This window comes from Solanum stenotomum, chromosome 1 (genome assembly GCF_019186545.1).
Source record: "Solanum stenotomum isolate F172 chromosome 1, ASM1918654v1, whole genome shotgun sequence".
Taxonomy (NCBI): domain Eukaryota; kingdom Viridiplantae; phylum Streptophyta; class Magnoliopsida; order Solanales; family Solanaceae; genus Solanum; species Solanum stenotomum.
In genome coordinates, this window is record NC_064282.1 from 56,431,136 (window position 1) to 56,439,300 (window position 8,165).

The 8,165-nt window shown below is 31.2% G+C and overlaps 1 pseudogene; it reads left to right on the forward strand.

Moving 5' to 3' along the window:
* The first annotated feature begins 396 nt into the window (after window positions 1-396).
* Window positions 397-1,814, forward strand: LOC125853827 (UDP-glycosyltransferase 75C1-like; annotated as a pseudogene).
* The last annotated feature ends 6,351 nt before the right edge of the window (window positions 1,815-8,165 follow it).

The window sequence follows — 8,165 nt, forward strand, 5'->3', positions numbered from 1 at the left end:
AACACACTACTTTCTATCATTATATTTGTTTTGGTACTTACTATAAAGTATTCATGCATTTCTTGTTTTATTTGTTGCTGAATAATAAAGTTTATTTTTGGAATAACAAAAAATCCAGATACTTCTTGGAGCTTCTAGAAAGTTTGAGTAAAATATCTTTCGATATTTTTTTATTTAATAAATATTTATATAAATCTCAAAACTTAATAGTTAAGGTAGATATTTAAAGAAATATAATAAATTTTCTAGATTTTTGTTATATCTAGAACAATCTATTTACTAGTATAAATATGTGTGACCTTAATCAGTTGTAGCCAAGCTAGTTCAAAAATGCCTTATTCATTAATAAAATTCTCCTACCCAAAATCCTCATTCTCCTTCAGGGATACTTCTCTTCTCACCACTCAAAACATGAAAAATTTGAAGAATGAAAAGTCTCATGTTCTTATAGCACTATTCCCAGGCCAAGGCCAAATTAATCCATGTCTTCATTTTTCCAAACAATTAATCAATTTAGGCATTGGAGTCACTTTAACCACAAGCCTATCAACTTTCAGTAAAATAAAAAAACTCCCAAATGTTGAAGGGTTAAGCTTTGCTCCTTTCTCTGATGGCTATGATGGCAAATTTCAATTAAGTTCAGTTGATGATTTTCATATGTTCTATTCTTCTGTAAAGTCCCGTGGGTCAAAATTCATTTTCAATTTGATCCAATCAAATGCAAAAAATGGTACCCCTTTTTCACATGTCATCTACACTATAATCATGGAATGGGTTGGTTTAGTGGCCAAAAAAATTAATATCCCATCTACATTATTTTGGATCCAACCTGCCACAGTTTTTTATATTTACTATTATAGATTCACAGACTATTCTGATTATTTCAAAAAATGTGATGCTAAGGATAAAATAATAGAGTTACCAAGATTTCCACCACTTAGTCCAATTGATTTTTCTTCTTTTGTGTTTGATGACGTGGAGAGTTCCAACTGGGCAGTTCAGTCTATTAAAAGGCAAATTGAAATGTTGAGTAGTGAAGAAAATCCAAGAGTTCTTGTGAACACTTTTGATGATTTGGAATTTGATACTTTGAGAATTCTAAAGCATGTGACTATGGTGGGAATTGGGCCTTCAATTCCTTCAACATTTCTTGATGATAATACTTTTCGAGCTGATATGATTGAGATTAGTTCGAAGAATTATATGGATTGGTTGAACTCAAAGGACAAGGAATCAGTTATCTACATAGCATTTGGAAGTTACTCTGAAATATCAAGTCAATTGATGGAGGAGATTGGTCACGGATTGCTTAAATGTGGGAGGCCATTTTGTGGGTGATTAGGGAAGGACAAGAAGAGGATAAGATGGAGGACAAGTTGAGTTGCAAAGACGAACTTGAAAAGCAGGGGAAGATAGTGAGTTGGTGTTCGCAAGTGGAAGTTCTAAAACACCCTTCTGTTGGTTGTTTTTTGACTCACTGTGAATGGAATTCAACGTTAGAGAGCATAGCATCTAAGGTGCCTATTGTGGCATGTCCACTCTGGAACGATCAAGTTTGTAATGCAAAACTCATTCAAGATGTTTGGAAGAATGGTGTTAGAGTTAATGTTAGTGAAGGTGGTGTCGTGGAAAGAGATGAGTTCAATAGATGTATCACGATCGTGATGGGGGACGGTGAAGAAGGGGAAGAATTGAGAAGAAATGTCAAGAAATTGAGTGATTTAGCTAAGGAAGCTATGAAGGAAAATGGTACATCAAGTGTGAATCTCAAGGCTTTTGCTAATGAGATTTTACTTGGTCATAATGAGTACTAAATCACTCATGAATAGATGACTTCAATAAAATAGCTAGTAATCAATTAGTCTTTTTAAGAGTTTGTTCTTCGTTTCAGAAAAAATAGTGAATTTCTTTGAAATTATTCATAATGAAATAATATACTTTGTTTTTGAAATAATTATATCAATTTCTTCCTCACTTTAAATTTTTAATTTTTTTTCTTTCATTGATTTCTTATCTTTTCACTTTTAATTATTTTTAGAAAATTATGTTAATTTTTTTTTATAAAAAGCGTCCTTTAATTTATTTATTTTTTAAAAAATGTACACACGTGACAGACACGTGTGTACAAACACAACAAATTTATTTGGTTGTAGGTGTCATATCAGCACAAAAGGTTCACGAATGTAAGAAAAAAATTAGTTCGAGGGATAATAGGACCCTAATTTAGTTAATGTGTGTCAATGGGATTTTAGCGATGGTTCAGGAGGGGTACTTATGCATTATCAAATATGTAGTTATGTCATGCTTTTGTAACCCAAATTTGTTAGCATACGTTATATCTAATAATAAAACATACTACTTGCTATCATTATGTTTTTTTGTTACTTATTACTCTAAAGTACTCACGCATTTCTTGTGTTATTTTTTACTGAATAATAAAGTTGATTATTGGTATAACAAAGAATTCCAGATATTTCTTAGAACTTCAAGAAAGTTTGAGTAAAATATCTTTTGATATATTTTTATTTAATAAAATGTATGTTATCTCAAAACTTAAATATTTAAGGTAGATGATTAAAGAAATATGATAATTTTTTTTATATTTTTCAATATCTAAAACCATTTACATACTAGTGTAAGTATGTGTGACCTTAATCAGTTGTAACAAAGTCAGTACAAAAACGCTTTCTTCCTTTACAAAATTCTCCTTCCCAAAATCATCATTCTCCTTCATGGATACCTCTCTTTCACCGCCCAAAACATAAAAATTTACAAAATAAAAAATTTCATGTTCTAATGGCACTATTCCCAGGCCAAGGACAAATTAATCAATATCTTCAATTTTCCAAACTATCAATTAATTTAGGTATTGAAGTTACTTTAACCACAAGTCTATTAGGTTTCAATAAAAAAAGATTAAGCTTTTTCCTTTCTCTGATGGCTATGATGAAAAACCCTAGTTAAGTCCAATTGATGAGTTCCATTTGTTCTATTCTTCTATAAAGTCTCGTGGGTCAAAATTTATTTTCAATTTAATTCAATCAAATGCAAATAAATGTACCCCTTTTTCACATGTCATCTTCACTATTATTATGGAGCAGATTGGTTTAGTGGCAAAAAAAAATTCCATCTACATCATTTTGGATCAAACCTATCACATTTTTTGATGTACTATATAGAGTCACAGATTATTCTGAATTTTTTAAAAAATTATGATGGTAAGGATAAAATAATAAAGTTACCAGGATTGCCACCACTTAGTCAAATTGATTTTCCTTCTTTTGTGTTTGATTTGAGAGTACCAATTGGGCAGTTAAGTCTATGAAAAGAAAAATTGAAATGTTGAATATTGATGAAAATCTAAAAGTTCTTGTGAACATTTTGATTCTTTGAGAATTATTGTCACACCCCGAGCCTACACCCTGGACGTGGCCGGCACTCGAGAACCATTGTTGGCCCCAAGCGAACCCTTGGCCTGGCTCAATTCTCAGCGGAAGACTTACTCAACAATAAAAGAACTTTCAAAGTATGGTTTTAACTCATGAATGTCTCAAAATAATAAATTTAGAAATATACAAGAACATTCAACTAGCCAAACGAAGGCAACTCTAGTCTCAAACAATGACAATGGAAATGAAAAAGACTCATGAATTACTACTGTCTAACTATGAAGCCTCTATACTATGAGGGATGTCGGAAAAAGACCCCTGATCATCCTAACAAAATTGAAATAATAGAAATAAATAAGGGATCCTCCGAAAGCAAGGAGGCTCACCAAAGCTAACTCGAACTGTTATGGTATCAACAAAGCTCCTTTTGATGACCTTGATCTCTTGTATCTGCATCATGAAATAGTGGATGCAAAATGGCATCAGTACACTAAATGTACAAGCATGTAAGGGGAATACTGAACATAACATAAAAGCTTGAACTTGGAAAGAAGGAAACATACTCGCCTCAACTCTACTCAACTCAACCTCAACACATGGATACTCAACTTAATACAGTATAAAAATAACAATAAAGATGTAGTTTATATAAAGCATTTAAAACAGTAGATAACAAATCAATGTATTTAAAAATACAGTAATAACTCTTATTTGTATGTAAAGATACAAAATAACTCAAATTGGGAGATTCTCTAACCGACAACCTTCACTATGAGCTATGTGATAATATAGTTTCTCGCCAACGCTGCCAGAACTGTCCTATACCTTGCTGGAGTATAAGACATCCTCAACTAAGTTGATCCACTAAGCTATGCTTAAAAAACAATAAGGAATCATCTAAAAATTATAACCCTTTCTACCCACATTGGCTACATGGTTTATGAGGACTTTGAGTTGCATGACTCATCCCCATATCGGTGTTCAATACTACTCCCAATAATATACTCAGCTCATATGTTTAAAAACATTTCCTCATCCTCAAGCTTTGAGATTATTACTCAAAAGTTCTCTTAAAAGAGATTATACTCAAAAACTCCTCATGAACTCATTTGGAAATCGATGTTCCCTCTCATTTTAAATGTAAAAAAGAATTTACTCTTGGGAATACTTAGTTCCCATATATTCATTTTGAAAAATGTAATTCAACTCTCCTCATCCTTAAACTCAAGTCTTTAAACAAGTTTTAAAAGATTGTGAAACACTTCTCAAAATGACTCGAAAGAACTCTCAAGACTTTATTCTTAACTCTACCTTGAATTTGAATTATGAATTCAGGGGTTATGATTCATGTTATGAAGAAACTCTCGATGTTTAGATGTAGTTTAGAGTAGTTAAAATCATAAAGGAGTAAAGATACACCTTAAAAGGGGTGGGGGCAGGCGACCCTAGCGCACTGCTAGCGCGGGGCGTTTGCCCCTAAACTTCAGAGACTCAATCTTGGTGCACTGCTGGCGCGAGGCGTCAGCCCCTGAACTTTAGATACTCAATCTTGGCGCACTGCTGGCGTGCCACGCCAGACCTTTTAGTGCATCTGGGGCGCGCCACTCCAGCCTTTCCCCAAATCAATCTTATGATTTCTTTCTTCTTGTTTTCTAACCCTAATTCGACTAGAATCGATTGTTATCCTCAAATTTTCCTTAGATTCATTTATCCAATACAAGTACACAAGAATCTACTCACTTTACCTCAAGAACAACCCTCAAAGATCGAAATCCTCATCTCAAGAATTCATCAAACTCGTTAAGCAAAACATGAAGAACAAAACCTCAAGAACAACCATCAAGAATTCAAATCATTCAACCTCAAGAATGAAATTAAGGATGTAATTTACATGATTGGCGTGCGGGTGAACGAACCCACACTATGAAAGCTTACATACCTTAATTTGGTGAAATTCCTCGACAAATATCAAGAATCTTGATGAACGCCCCTTGAACCTCTCCTCTTGAACTCCTCTCAAAACCCTAAGCATAATTTAGAGTTGTAAAAACTGGCCCAAATCAGTTTAGACCCCAAAAATAATACTAAAAATGTTAAAAGCTAATGGGGTAAGGAAAAGTCCAAATTACCCCGCATTAATTCGGGTAAATTTCCTTAACTGGACATGCTGATGTCAAATGGGCATATCTCCCTCATCCGAACTCCAAATTTAGCAAACTTGGTGGCGTTGGAAAGAGGATTCAAAGAACTTTCATTTCATATCTGATGGGACACCTAATTCATTATGTACTTAAAGTTATGGTCATTTTAAGTTGACCCAAACCTCACAACTTAAGCTTAACTTGAACAAATCTCAAATTAGCTCTTTCCAAATTAGTTCTTCCTAAATTTAGCTCTTTCTAAGGTGGGATGTTACAATATATCCCCCTTGCAAACATTTGTCCTCGAATGAGATTACTCTTAGTAGACTAAGGTTGGCAACATCTAACACCCAACATGCAAATTAACACAACATTTCAATTTAAAAAGTACCAAGAACAGACTCTCTGACTCAAAGAGATGTGGGTATCTCTTCTTCATATCCTCCTCAGCTTCCCAAGTAGCTTCCACAAAAAACTTATTCTTCCATAAGTCCTTGACTGATGCTACCTCCTTGGTTCTCAACTTGCGAACCAGACGATCAGGTATCTCAACGGGTACCTCCTTATAAGATAGGTTGTACTTAATACCAATATCTTCAGTAGGTATAATAAGTGAAGGATCGCTATCCTATTTAATAGTCTTTTAGATATCTAAATAGTTTTGTTGAACAATTATAGTTCGTCTTAGATGTTTTTGCATTGGTGACACAAATTTTTGTGCATTCTTGATATCTTCCACACTTTATATATGTTTTTATGAAATCTTGATATATGACTTATTACTCTATTATTTTACTTTTCTTTGTTTTATTATTTATTGTCGTTGTTGGGTGAAAGATTGACTTATCTACTTATGGGTTAGGATTAAAAAATTATGATTTATTTTCTTATGATTGTCAGATAAAAAAAATTTCAATAAAAAAGCAATTATTTGTCAATTACATGTTGTGCCACGATTGTTAACTATTATTTGCTATCATTGTCACTACATTAATTACAATCTTCCTTTAGTTTTAAATTTCTTGACCAATCAAACAACTTCATATTAATTGAAACGGATGAAGTAATTTTCAATTAAATCTTGTAACTCTCAGAAGTTAATGACTAATATTGCAATGCAAATTGTGATTAGTAAATAATATTTATAAACAACGTCAATCAAATAAAGTTAATTTTCATATACCGTTTGATATCTTTCACACCTAAACTGTTTTTTTCTAGTACATAACTTTTTATTAACAGTACGAAATCTCAATATTCAAAAAGATATCATCATATATTATTATAAGTGGGAAGCTCTAAAGTGAAAAGTTGAATTATCATTTTGACCTTCTACTAAATTAAAATTTGATTAATTATTTAATTAAATACAATTATTTAATTACATAATGGTAGATTTTGAAGTCCTTAAGCCCTTGAATAATTAAATTATTATTTTCTTGATAAATGAGTACATTGATACTGCTTTTAATCATAACTATGAATCTCATAACGGAAAAATTTGAAAAGTTATGATTGATAAAATAATTTAACTGAATTTTTTTCTTCTACAATAGCTACATTTTCTCTTCTAAATAAACTCTTTTGTTTAATATTGAAGTAAAGAATTTGAAGAGGTGTCATTAATTAAAAAAATTATACATAAAAGTTTCATCTATAATGATTCACTTAGATGGTCATATTTGTACTAAGTGTATTCATCCTAATTTGATTCTTCTTTGATAATAAAATATATTTTTGTTCGGTCATTTATATAAGTTGTTTTCTTTATGTTTGTATAGGTACTTTTGGCTGGAATTGTAACAATTTGAAGGTTGCTTGTAGTATTTTGGTATATTCAATGAATTCTTCAAAAAAATACATAAAAAACAAAGTCAACATGTAATGTTATAACTTTTTGTTTAATTTTTATTTATTTATTTTCAATTGAAGGACGATGTACCAATTCTTTCTTGGGTAATCGATTGCATTTATGAAAGAACAATTTTCTGTATAAGATGACATTCATTTATGTGCCTGTGAGTAATTTTTCTTTTTAGAGATTTAAGATTTTTATTCTTTACAACAAGTTGGGTTATGTATGACTGTGGTAATTGAATAACTGATTATTTGTGAATGTGATGTTCATTTTTATAAATTATCATTCTTACTATAGTTACTTCATAAACCATCTCTTATTTATATATGAAATGAAAATCAATTCATATGTCATTTGTAACTACATACTCTCAATTCGGAAGAGAAAGAATTGAAGAAAATGTTGAAGTAAAAAGAAGAAAAGACGCAATATTAATGATGCATTTTGCATCTTCGTTATATTGTATAACTAAAATTTATTTTTCTATGAAATTTTAAAACTTATTGCTTTAGGTATTTTGTGCAGAAAAACAAGTTTTAGCATTTATTAATTTTTTTAGCAAATTTTATGTAATATGGAACATGAATTTGAGATTGTTCTTCCTATTTGCTTATAAAGTGATTTTATTATGACTGAACTAACCATTATACTGTTACGTATATTTCTTTGTAGATATATTCCATAAAATTCATAATGATTTACTAGCCATCATAAGAAGACATATGTTGTCCGAATCTCTATACTACTTACAAAAAAAATAATTTAACAAGTATTCTC